A 14,761-nucleotide genomic window follows, 5' to 3' on the forward strand; every position below is an offset into this window, starting at 1 on the left:
AAATATTGTGAAGGACTTCAAAGTGCATCTTATGACTGACATCGCATCGACAATTGATCAACAGGATAACAACAAAACACCGGATCATTCTTACATAGAAATATCATTGGATCTGTTTGCTGCAAGTGATAATGATATCATCCATAGAACAGAAGAGACAAAGACTAGTAAATGTGACAAGTTTAATACAAACAATCTCCCAAGTAACTTTTTTAATGATGAAAACATTACCAAGAAAGTGAATGAAACAATTTCTAAAATTGAGAAGCAACTAAGTGAAGAAAGAAGTGTATCTGAAGCCTACCAATCTTTTACAGACCTAATATATGAGGAAATGGATGAAAAATTAAAGAAAATGGGTAGTAGAAGAAATAATATCAAAAGAAGATTTAAATCAAGGTTCAAACCATATTGGAATGAAGATCTTCAGGGAAAATGGGACTGTATGTGTGAAAAAGAAAGACTGTGGTTATCTTGTTCAGGTTCACAACACAATAAAAGAGCTTTAAGAAGAGATTATGTTGATAAAAGAAAACTATTTGACAAGTTTCTAAGGAAAACAAAGAGACTGTATCAAAATCAACAAAGAGATGAACTGTTATCTATGTGTGAAGAAAACAAAAGTAATGAGTTCTGGAGAGAAATTGGTAAACTGGGGTTATCAAATGATAGGAAGAAACAAATTCCCATGAAGATGAAGTTAGACAATGAAGAAATCACATCTGATGCAGACACTGTATCACAACACTGGAGAGACTCATATCATTCATTGTTTTCTGCTAATGAAGAAAAGAGCAGTAAACTGTTTGATGGTGAATTTTATCAAAATATAATAGAAGAATTAGCTAAATTGAAAAAAACAGAAGAAGACAGAGATATCTCAAGTTTAAATAAACCTATTTCATTCAGTGAGGTTGAAATAGCTGTTAATCATCTCAAGAAAGGTAAAGCTGTTGGTTTGGATAATATTCCTGCTGAAGTCCTACAAAATAATCACTGTATTAAGCTACTCCACAAATTAATACACTTTTGTTTTGAGAATTCAGTTGCACCTCATGAATGGAATAAAGGAATCATAAATCCTATTCCAAAGTCAAATAGTGATCCACTTGACCCACTTAGCTATAGAGGAATAACTTTGTTATCTATTCCATGTAAGGTATACACAGACATCCTAAATAGGAGGATTCAATCCTGGTTAGAAGATAGTAATACATTAGTAGAAGAGCAGAATGGATTCAGACAGAATCGCAGTTGCATAGATCATGTTTATGCACTTTACAACATCATCAATGTGAGAAAGTCCACTAAAAAGTCAACATTTGTGTCTTTTGTTGACATAAAGAAGGCATTTGACTCTGTTGACAGGCAATGCTTATGGTTCAAGCTTATGAAATGTGGTATAAAAGGAAAAATTCTTCAATGCATACAGTCACTCTACAACAATGTGCAATGCACAGTTAAATTAAATGACTTGTATACAGATCCATTTGATGTGAATTATGGTGTTAAACAAGGCTGTAAATTATCCCCAACTTTATTTTCTATTTACATCAATGATCTTGCTGAGGAATTGAAAGGTTTACAATGTGGAATTGAAATAGAGAACTATATGTTATCTGTTCTCCTATATGCGGATGACCTAGCATTAATCGCCCCGGATGAAGAATCTCTACAGAAAATGCTATGTATACTCAGTGAATGGTGCAGAAAGTGGAGGTTAGAAATAAACTGTGAGAAAACACAAGTTGTGCATTTCAGACCCAAGTCTACAATCATTTCAGATTACCAGTTTAAATGTGGCTTAAATGTTGTACCATATACAGAGAGCTATAGATACCTGGGCATCTGGTTGAATCAACATATGGACATGCATAAGACTGTAAAAGAACTTTGTAAATCTGCCAGTAGAGCACTATCTGCATTGTACACTAAATTTAGAAGTTGTGGTGGGATGTCCTATGAAGTGTATACCAAGTTGTACAATACCCTTATCAAGCCTGTTTTGTTCTATGGAGCTGGTATATGGGGGATTAACAAATACAGGGAGGTGCAAGTCATCCAAAACAAAGCTTGTAGATTTTTTCTAGGAACCGGTCAAAATGCTTCTAACTTGGCGATTCGCAGCGATATGGGATGGTCATCAAGTGATGTGGATCAAAAGATAGAATTATTTAGACAATTCTTCAGATGTGAATCAATGCCAGATAGCAGAATTCCAAATATTATTCATAAGTGGGCAATGTATCAAAGTAAATCTCTTGATAAAAGAACTGAAATGCTGATACGAGACTTAAATGTGGATGGGATTATCAGTGACAGTGACAATAACAAGAAAAAAGTGAACTTACTGAAGGATATCTTGAAAGAGAAAGATAGTGAAACATGGTGTAAACAAGTGTGGGATGATGAGAACAAACCAAATGGTAACAAGCTAAGGACTTTCAGACTTTTCAAATTTGATGTGAATGTGAGCCACTATGTGAAATGTGTGAAGCGAAGGGATTATCGCAGTGTTTTATCTAAGTTTAGGTGTGGTAACCTCCCTCTATTAGTCGAAACAGGCCGCTATTCCAAGCCACCTATTCCTTTAAATGATAGAATATGTAAATTGTGTGCAGAAAAAAATAATTATGTTATTGAGGATGAATCACACTTTTTAATAGATTGTTTTGTATACAGTGACCTGAGATATCAACTACTACACAAGGCAGCTGAATTAAACCAGGACTTTTATTATTTTAATAGCATTCAGCAATTATCTTATTTGATGCAAGAAGTGATTTTACAGCCGCTTTTAGCAATCACATTATACAGCATGTATAGAAGGAGAGTGCATCTCTTCTAGTCTTAACATTGTATATAATATTTTTATTTTGTGTTTTATATTTAATAATGTTATATGTTTTAAATGCTTTTAGAGTGTCTCATAAGCCCTAGAGGCTGGATATTGTACTTTTAATGGCAACTTGCTTTTGTTTAAAATGTGTTTTATGTACAATATGTGACACTTAAATAAACATTTCTTCTTCTTCTTCTTCTATAATTAACAACAAAGTATAATATCAGTAACAACATTAAAATCAAGTATGAAGGATCAGCCATACAAGATGATACTGGTTAGTCCAAACATGCAGCTACAGTGAGTAATAGGGACTAAGGACTCAAACTAGAGTTTAGCTATAAAATATGCAGGAAAAATCTAAGTTTCACCGTGTGCGAAATACGCTTCAGTCGGAAAGCGCACGTAAAATCTCCTAATGTAAGTAAGTAAGTAACTAAGTTTCATCAGATGCCATGGCAAATCCACAGCGTGTAGAGTATGTCTTGTCCCAGAGAGATGGCAGGCAGGTGCTCCTTGATGGGTACATATACAGACGGAACAATCGCCGTCAGACCTGTGTACACTGGAAGTGTGTCTATACCGGGTGCCTTGGCAAATGTACAAATGTTGGTGATTTTGTCCGAAACAGTACGCCCCACAACCATCCTGCCGAAGATGAGGCCAACACCAGATTCCTAGCAATCTCCGAGGACGAGTCTAGGAAGAGACAACGCCTGTTCAGGCCATCTACAATCAGGAGCTGCAAACCCTGAACAGAGAAGAAGCTGCTACCCTTCAGTCCTACAACACGTTGAAGAGTGGATTGTACCGTCGACGAAGAAAGACAACACCTGCCCTACCAAGGTCCTTGATTCAGGTTGACCTGCCGGATACATGGAAGACAACAACAGATGGCCTGCATTGATGATGGACAAGAAGACAGAATCTTCAACGATTACATGATGACCATATGGGTGGATGACGACGCCCGGTTCAAGCCATCAATTTGGAACCACAGTGACAACACAGGTCCAAGGACAAACAATCATCTAGAAGGATGGCACAGTCACCTCAACAAGGCGGCTCAGCGTGCCCATCCAAACATCTTCGCCTTGATCCCAGTGTTGCAGCAACTGCATGGAGAAGACCGAGAGAAACAAACTGGTACAATTCCAGCAAGGTGCGCGCCTCCCTCCTCGCAAACGAATCTATGTTGGACATGACCAGAGACTGCAGAGACTGAAAGATCAGCTATCAAATGGACAGAAAAGCGCCCTTGAATTCCTTGATGCTGCTGGTCACATCATTAAGCTTGACTGTGCGAAAGACATGATCAATGGAGAGTGACAAGTTATTAATGTGCTATTGTAATCGGTGAGATATGATGTAAGGAAAAGAGTGGACATTTAATCCATATTTAGTATTTACTGACGCAGTGAATAGAATAGGTCTTCAGCAACACATGCTTGCCATAAAAGGCGACTATGCTTGTCGTAAAGGCGACTAACGGGATCGGGTGGTCAGACTCGCTGACTTGGTTGATGCATGTCATTGATCCCAGTTGCGTGGATCGATGCTCATGATGTCAATCACTGGATTTGTCTGGTCCAGACTCGAGTTACAGGTTTCTGTCATATAGCTGGAATATTGCTGAGTGCAGCGTTAAAGAAGAAAGAAACAGAACGTTCTCATTAGTAGAGAAAGCATGTCTATTTTAGAGTAATGAAATTATTCAAATTATGACAAAACAAAAAATTTGTAGGAGACGAAGAGGGTGTAGCTTCCATTCCATTTAAACGATCTTTCAATAACACTTGTCTGACTAAAAGTTGGACTGGGAATATATATATATAATTCGATTTGTGGATATAACATTATCTCAGACATTATAAAATTTAATTAACTGGTAATTAAATCCATATGGTGAACGACTTAACAATGTTAACTGTAAAGGAAACTCGGATAGTCCTAACAGGTGCCTGAAGGGTTGAACTTGATATGAATAATCTGCCGAGCACTTTAATACGGGATTGCCTAAAAGTCGGGCCGGGTCGGGCCGGGTCGCGCCAGGGGGTAATACTAAAAATGGATTGGAGAATAATAAAACGAAACGTGCCTATCTAGGCAGATCGCAAATGTCCACAAACGTATAGTTTTGCTCATTTAATTGAGTTTGAATATAAATGCATCTTCAACAATGTAATAAACTGATAATTATGAATACATACCGTGAGTCCTCGTAGAAAAGTCAGTGTCTTGACTGTGTGTTTTCTTTGATGAGAATGTTTCTCACCGACCTTAGCGTGTAGGGGTATGATGTCCTGGGCAGGAAACGACAGTGTTTTGACTACTCTTCTTTCATTAATTAACGTGTTGGGTATCCCTAATTCATGTTAAACCAACACAGGATGTTTTCTGGAGGTGGATATTAGCGAATGTCATAGTGCACTATGGAGCACTCAGTATTATTGTCGTGATGGTCAAAAGTCGCCGTCAATTATAGTTTTAACCACCCGGGCCAAGTCAATCCGACAGGTAGAATGATACGCAGGATGCAAAAGAAGGCACTGCTCGTAAAACCCCCAAGTACAGTACAGAAACTGATGTAAGCTGTGCAGGTTTACCTATCTAGGTTTTTCTGTATGCTTACACATCATCACGTCATACTGTGTTTAATTATTTTTGCTTATTCTAATACTGCTAATGTTTGCCAGTGGCCAGTGATGGTATGCTGTTTATAGAATAGTATTTTTCATAGCAATTTTGACGATATGTTATGACTTGATTTCGTATTTGTCAGGGAAACTACACTATCATGGCTTACAAAAGTGTACCGGAAGCATATCAGGACTGACATGAAACCGAAAGTGAAAAAAGACAATATTTTGGTTTTCTTGATGAGCCTCAACAAATGCATAAGTTATCAATGAAACGGTAGGCTACCACGGTAACTACCACTAAAAGCTCGGGACAGCTAATTAAGGGCAGGTTGATTGATTACGCAACACCTACTTGATTGCAATTAAGCAAGGGGCAATTAAGCAAGCTGAGCACAGGTATAATTTGGATTAATTTCACACTTAACGTGCATACACGGACGCTATGAGAAGGATCGATGAGACACAAGACTTGTAGTTAAGATGAAACAATTCTCAATTTAAATTCAGTGTGATCGAATAATCAAATTAGCGTATTGTAAGACGATGCCTGAACTGTGAAACCAATTCAAACATTAATGGTATCAACTCAAGTTTGGGTGCAGGAAGGTGTTTTTCTTGCAAAAACATGTACATGTGCATATGTTAAGGTACGAAAACCTAAGTGGTACCTCCGATGTAAGTACATGTACTATATGAGTAACAGTTCTAAGACTGATCTAATGTTAAACAGACAAGGATCTGCATCTGATGTTAGAATAAATATTGCGTTAAATGTCAAAACATAATTGAGAAAGTTAAAAACACATTTTAAAAATTCACATTACAATAAATGTGAACATATATGCGAGTCTTGAAAGAGATATTTTTTACATTTCTTTCAAATTCAAAACACGGTTGACAAGATCATAGCTTGTGACACCATATAAACATGCCAAAACTTCAACACATTTTACCTGTTTTTGGAATAGACAGTTTAAGTTACAATTTACTCAGCAAAATAGCTGCAAAACGTACACTACAACGAGATCAAACCATTACATTGATCGAATGATGTGTGTCGTCTACAACTAGTATTTATCGAACAGTTGTAATACTTTTACATCAAATCATTCGTTTTCTACCAAGGATTTAAGATTGGGAGGCCTCTAAACGCGTAAATTTTTTCTTTTTACAAAAGATTAGGATTTCGATCAAAAGGTTACAGTTAACATGACAAATACAACGTTCAATCACATTTAAATCTATAAGGTAACAGTGAATTTTGGCCAAGAGTGGATGCTGAGAGTATGGCTCCACTTTGTATAGATATAAACATATTTGATGATACATCTGTGTGTGTTAAAGTTGAATTTGACAGCCCGGGCCAAGTCGGACCCAACACTTATACAGTAAAAGTGTTTGAGTTTAACGGATCGGTTTTCTTTAAATGCTATGTACTGAGACATTGTGAAGTGGTATATAGGTACATATAATACTAGTCTATGGATGTAAACGCATTTGATTATGCATCTGTCCCTCCTTGAATAACATACGATACATTGCAAAGGTAGTGCACAAAAGAGCTATTCGGGTAAGGGAGATACTCACTCACTCTCAGTGATACTGCTTTTATAAGATACGATGTACAACATTGCAAGGTCACGCGTGATAAAGCTCTATCCCACGCATACAGCTAAAGGACATAATCGATCAATGCGCAATAGGTAGATTTGTTAGTAAATTTATTGAACCGAATAAAGTCGATACATTTAAATTAATATCATAGATACAAATATGAAAATTTGGAGTCCGATAGTCCCATGTTGTCGTTGTACAAAGGCATTGAAAAATGTTCATTGTCACGTCACATAAAGCCACAAGGTTGCGCTGAACTCAGTATCTCGTGTGACCGCCCTTGGCAGCAATCACGGCTCAATCACCAGCTGTCAATATACAAAACAGAATAATACATCAAGATGACAGTTTTCATGTTAAGATTAAGTATTTCTAAGCAAATTAAAGATACATATATCTAGATATTGTACATATCTTTAAGTTGCTTAGAAATACTTAATCGTTACATGGAAACTGCCATCTTGATATATTATAATGTATTGTATGCTTGTGATTAATTGTTACCAGATGGCTCCAGCTGGGGTAGCAGACGACACACTTTCCAACAATGGGGAACAGGGTAAAAATATGAGTAGGCTGGTTATCATCGAGCAGACGACTCATCAGTCTAAGATGTATTGAAAAAAACCACACAATTAATTCTCAACCTTATTTATTGTTAATTCAACAATTTATCATATACTTAGCAGTGGGATATTCTGTTAATAATCTCTCATAATTCTATTGAATGGTTCTGTACATTCTATCAATGTTTATTTGTACAAAGCTGTTTTATGTATGTACAGAAGTGAGACATTTACAAATTATTGTATGTCTGTCTACAATGTATACCCTACAATTAAACCGATTACACACAGGAGCTTCACTTTGAGCACCTTGTTTTCTTTAAATACCGCGACCTGAGACATTAGAAAGTGGAATATAGATAGATTTAATACTACTCTATAGATGTTAACATATTTGACGATAAATCTGTGTGTTTAAAGTTGATTTTGACAGCCCAGATCAAGTCGGAACGAACACTTCTAACAAAGATTTTCTTAAGAAAATACAGTAAAAGTGTTTGACTTTAACGGATCAGTTTTCTTTCAGTGCGATGTACTGGGACATTATAAAGTGGTATATAGGTAGATATTATACTAGTCTATAGATGTAAACACATTTGATGATACATCTGTGTGTTTAAAGTTGATTTTGACAGCCCGGGCCAAGTCGGACCGAACACTTTTGAGACTGTTGAGAGTATGGGGAGAAGAGGTCTACTTTAACCAAAGCGTCTGCTTTAAATACGATGAACAGTGACATTATTAAGTGGTATTTACTTAGATATAGTTCTGTCCTATAAATGCAAACGCAATGCCGACAGATGGAAATTTGTATCACGATAGCTTGAAGAATTTGATACGTTTCAAATCCTATTTCGTTTAACGATTGCCCTTTTACATGTTACCTAGGTCAGGGTCGCTTACACACAGCTCCACTTTCTGGTCTTCAAGCGATTTACTCCGAATCACTACACACGTTCTTGGTTGATGATTGTTCATTAATGTCATGTGTGTGTGTGTGTGTGTTGCATCAACGATATGTAGGTATGGTCGCCGATAATGGAGTAATTAGCCAATACAACTTTGGCCCGTCTTGCCCCGGCCCGGCTCGGCTCGACTTTTAGGCAATCCCCTTTAATATCACTTCCTGAAATGAACTGTTCTCTTCATGTTCTTAGTGTTTTTATTCCCCCATAATTTGGTAAATATTTAGACTTAAGATTTATGAGTAAGATAGGTACATATGACCGGCCCAGTTATACATGGACTTTTTTGGTTATCAGATTTGTTGAAACTATGTTAAAACATCAATACACCTCAAAGTTACGCCATTACACTGTCGGAATCCGCCATATCCAGAAACAACACCGTGCGTGATTGGTTGATTTGCTAGTCGCGATAACAATGAGTAACACGATCAGGATACCTCATAGCTAGGGTCTGAAAGTCAAAGTTTAAGTAAAACTTATGTTAATGTTCCTTTTGATTGACATCGTCTGCACAGAAAAATATCAACACACCAATCTCAATAAAATCAGACCTTAGTTCTCGCTACCGCTGAACAAAGATCTGAAGACATCCCATTAGGGGTCACGTCAGAAACGACCTTTCATCCGACCAATCAGTGCGTCGCTTACCAGATTATGAAAGTGATGTGATTTCTAATCATGCAATCTCGAAAACTTTAACATTGGTTATTTAGAACGATAGTTACGAGTTTAACGACTGAATCCTTACAATCTAGACCATCTAGCCATTCCAGAATGTTTATTTTGTTGAGGTTACAAATTTGTAATCGAGAATTTGTCAAAATATGTTTCGAAGCGTAGTCGCCAATTTGAAATTTGTGCCGTAAAGCACGAGAAAGCTGCCTTCTGATCAGTCATTCCATTGGTCGGTCAAAGTTCGCGAGAGGTCGGCCTGACGTGACCCGTAGTGGCATGTCCTCAGATCTTTGTTTAGCGGTAGCGAGAACTAAGATCTGATTTTAATGAGATTGATCAACACACAGAAACAATGAGATTAATAAACGTCGAGGTCAGAAGGGTCAATAACGATACAGTACTTCCAAAAAATGGCATACATTTCTTGGCAATGGAATAACGCGACCATTTCTAGAAAATGGAATAACGCGAACATTTCTAGGAAATTTATAAAGCGAAGTAATCGGACTATCAACAGACTAACAGACAGAAGAAGAAAAAATAATGAAATTAAGGGCGATCATGAGTCAGGATAAATGGATTTCATAGTTCTGCAAAGGGGTACGGGTGGTCCAGTCGTCTAAAGCGCCGCGATTCGCGTCCCTTGGGCACGCCCAAAACCTATGATTGTGGGTCCGAATCCCGCTTTGGCCCGATTATGTTTCTAGGTTTGTCAGTACCATACCCGTGCTCGTGGGTTTCACCGAAGTGGTAAACGTCTGAGACCTGCATCACCTTCCACATTAAGCTGACACGCCGCGATATAACTGGAATGCTGTTAAAAGCGGCGCTAATCCCAACTCAAGCACTCATCTGCACAAGTCAGATATGTCCCAAGCGGTTTACCGTAGTTTGAGTTGAACGAATCAAATACGGCTGCGATACATATCCGGGTCTCGTTAGTTAGGTGTCTGCCCTACATGCACGCACGTATTCATGGTGTTATAATTTACTGAAGGTGCATTTGAAGCTTGACAGTCCGTTACATTCAGGGGATCTGGCTAATGGATTTGAATGCCAAGGTAAGCATCCAATGAAAGCGCACGTTACATGACCATAGTGAAAATGAAAACGAAAAACGCCCCCATGTATGAGTTAGATTGTCACGCACCTTGCAGGCCATATGCATTTATGAAATATGAATTATTAAAGATATATATGATATATATATAATAATCCAGGAATTGTGTAGTGGAAACGTGATCTATAGTGAAGATTTATTCAATATGACGTAACATATTCAGTCACTACTTCCGCTTTCAGTCGAATCGAGGCCCAGCGCAATATTGATCGCGGACGATGTGCATTTATGTAGGGTCTAATAGTATGGGCGGCCATTCGGTCAAAAAATACAAAGTTGAAAAAAGGACAAAAGTACACAATAAAGGTCAGATATTACGATTAAAGAACTAAATGTTACTAATAAAGGTCAAAATACAAAACAAACAGACGCCGGTTAAATGAATACAAAGTTGAAACAAAGGTCGAAAGTATTAACATCAGTAGTAAAATGTTACGAAAAGACGTCATAAGAAAAGAAAAAAACAATGTGTTCGAAAGAACGTCAGTGAGCACGAAACTCATGCTCACACCCATACCCACACTCATTTTACACCCATCCACACCCATACTCATGTTCATGCTCACACCCATACTCATGTTCATGCTCACACCCATACCCACCCATAGCCATACTCATATTCATGCTCACACCCATACTCATGTTCATGCTCACACCCATACTCATGTTCATGCTCACACCCATACTCATGTTCATGCTCACACCCATACTCATGTTCATGCTCACACCCATATCCACCCATAGCCATACTCATGTTCATTCTGACACCCATACTCATGTTCATGCTCACACCCACACTCATGTTCATGCTCACACCCATAGCCATAATCATGTTCATGCTCACACCCATACCCACCCATAGCCACACTCATGTTCATGCTCACACCCATACTCATGTTCATGCTCACACCCATACTCATGTTCATGCTCACACCCATACTCATGTTCATGCTCACACCCACACTCATGTTCATGCTCACACCCATAGCCACACTCATGCTCACACCCATACTCATGTTCATGCTCACACCCATACCCACCCATAGCCATACTCATAGTCATGCTCACACCCATACTCATGTTTATGCTCACACCCATACCCATCCACACCCATACTCATGTTCATGCTCACACCCATGCCCACCCACACCCATACTCATGTTCATGTTCACACCCATACTCATGTTCATGCTCACACCCATACCCACCCATAGCCATAATCATGTTCATGCTCACACCCATACTCATGTTCATGCTCACACCCATACCCACCCACACCCATACTCATGTTCATGCTCACACCCATACCCACCCACACCCATAATCATGTTCATGCTCACACCCATACTCATGTTCATGCTGACACCCATACCCACCCACACCCATACTCATGTTCATGCTCACACCCATACCCACCCACACCCATAATCATGTTCATGCTCACACCCATACTCATGTTCATGCTGACACCCATACCCACCCACACCCATACTCATGTTCATGCTCACACCCATACCCACCCATAGCCATAATCATGTTCATGCTCACACCCATACTCATGTTCATGCTCACACCCATACCCACCCACACCCATACTCATGTTCATGCTCACACCCATACCCACCCACAGCCATAATCATGTTCATGCTCACACCCATACCCACCCACACCCATAATCATGTTCATGCTCACAGCCATAATCATGTTCATGCTCACACCCATACCCACCCACACCCATACTCATGTTCATGCTGACACCCATACCCACCCATAGCCATACTCATGATCATGTTCACACCCATACTCATGTTCATGCTCACACCCATACCCACCCACACCCATACTCATGTTCATGCTCACACCCATACCCACCCACACCCATAATCATGTTCATGCTCACACCCATACTCATGTTCATGCTCACACCCATACTCATGTTCATGCTCACACCCATACCCACCCATAGCCATACTCATGTTCATGCTCACACCCATACTCATGTTCATGCTCACACCCATACTCATGTTCATGCTCACACCCATACTCATGTTCATGCTCACACCCATACTCCTGTTCATGCTCACACCCATACTCATGTTCTTGCTCACACCCATACTCATGTTCATGCTCACACCCATACTCATGTTCATGCTCACACCCATACTCATGTTCATGCTCACACCCATACTCATGTTCATGCTCACACCCATACTCATGTTCTTGCTCACACCCATACTCATGTTCATGCTCACACCCATATCCACCCATAGCCATACTCATGTTCATGCTCACACCCATACTCATGTTCATGCTCACACCCATACTCATGTTCATGCTCACACCCATACTCATGTTCATGCTCACACCCATACTCATGTTCATGCTCACACCCATACCCACCCATAGCCATACTCATGTTCATTCTCACACCCATACTCATGTTCATGCTCACACCCATACCCACCCACACCCATACTCATGTTCATGCTCACACCCATACTCATGTTCATGCTCACACCCATACCCACCCATAGCCATACTCATGTTCATTCTCACACCCATACTCATGTTCATGCTCACACCCATACCCACCCACACCCATACTCATGTTCATGCTCACACCCATACTCATGTTCATGCTCACACCCATACCCACCCATAGCCATACTCATGTTCATGCTCACACCCATACTCATGTTCATGCTCACACCCATACCCACACTCATGCTCACACCCATACCCACACTCATGCTCACACCCATACCCACACTCAGGCTAACAACCATCCACACCCATACCCGCACTCATGCACACACCCAACCACACCCAAACCCCCACTCAGGCTGACACCCATCCACTGCCATACCCACACTCAGGCTCACACCCATCAACAGGCATACCCACACTCATGCTCACACCCATCCACAACCATACCCACACTCAGACTCACCCCCATCCACACCCATCCACAACCGTCCACACCCATACCCACGCTCATGCTCTCATCCAACCACACCCATACCCCCACTCAGGCTCACACCCATCCACACCATACCCCCACTCAGGCTCACACCCATCCACACCCATACCCACGCTCAGGCTCACACCCATCCACACCATACCCACACTCATGCTCTCACCCACCCACACCCATCCACACCCATACCCACAATCAGGCTCACAACCATCCACACCCATACCCACACTCATGCTCTCACCATCCACACCAATACCCACACTCATGTTCACACCCATCCACACCCATCCACACCATACCCACACTCAGGCTCACACCCATCCAAATCCATACCCACACCCTTCCACACCCATGCCCACACCCATGCCCACACCCATACCCACACCCATACCCACACCAATCCACACCCATACCCACACTCATGCTCTCATTCATCCACACCCATACCCACACTCATGTTCACACCCATCCACACCCATCCACACCATACCCACACTCAGGCTCACACCCATCCAAATCCATACCCACACTCATGCTCTCACCCATCCACACCCATACCCACATTCATGTTCACACCCATCCACACCATACCCACATTCAGGCTCACACCCATCAAAATCCATACCCACACCTATGCTCACACCCTTCCACACCCATTACCACACTCATGCTCACACCCATACCCACACTCAGGCTAACAACCATCCACACCCATACCCGCACTCATGCACACACCCAACCACACCCAAACCCCCACTCAGGCTGACACCCATCCACTGCCATACCCACACTCAGGCTCACACCCATCAACAGGCATACCCACACTCATGCTCACACCCATCCACAACCATACCCACACTCAGACTCACCCCCATCCACACCCATCCACAACCGTCCACACCCATACCCACGCTCATGCTCTCATCCAACCACACCCATACCCCCACTCAGGCTCACACCCATCCACACCATACCCCCACTCAGGCTCACACCCATCCACACCCATACCCACGCTCAGGCTCACACCCATCCACACCATACCCACACTCATGCTCTCACCCACCCACACCCATCCACACCCATACCCACAATCAGGCTCACAACCATCCACACCCATACCCACACTCATGCTCTCACCATCCACACCAATACCCACACTCATGTTCACACCCATCCACACCCATCCACACCATACCCACACTCAGGCTCACACCCATCCAAATCCATACCCACACCCTTCCACACCCATGCCCACACCCATGCCCACACCCATACCCACACCCATACCCACACCAATCCACACCCATACCCACACTCATGCTCTCATTCATCCACACCCATACCCACACTCATGTTC

At 41.1% G+C, this 14,761-nt stretch overlaps 1 protein-coding gene and 1 pseudogene across 3 annotated transcripts in view; both read left to right on the plus strand.

The window, feature by feature from the left end:
• The window catches only part of LOC139480337 (3'-5' exoribonuclease HELZ2-like), a 66,647-nt gene that overhangs the window by 15,755 nt on the left and 36,131 nt on the right, over positions 1-14,761 (plus strand). For 2 of the 3 annotated variants that reach the window (XM_071263398.1, XM_071263400.1), the window contains exon 1: positions 10,255-10,368. The exons of the other annotated variant lie outside the window; for it this stretch is intronic. The gene's annotated coding sequence lies outside the window, so the exon portion shown is untranslated. Of the gene's footprint in view, positions 1-10,254; positions 10,369-14,761 lie in introns of those variants that run through there. 3 annotated transcript variants of the gene reach the window in all.
• The window catches only part of LOC139479410 (uncharacterized), a 151,853-nt pseudogene continuing 140,389 nt past the window's right edge, over positions 3,298-14,761 (plus strand).

Source organism: Haliotis cracherodii, unplaced genomic scaffold, assembly GCF_022045235.1.
Source record: "Haliotis cracherodii isolate W230 unplaced genomic scaffold, xgHalCrac1.p SCAF_4, whole genome shotgun sequence".
NCBI classification, from domain to species: Eukaryota; Metazoa; Mollusca; class Gastropoda; order Lepetellida; family Haliotidae; genus Haliotis; species Haliotis cracherodii.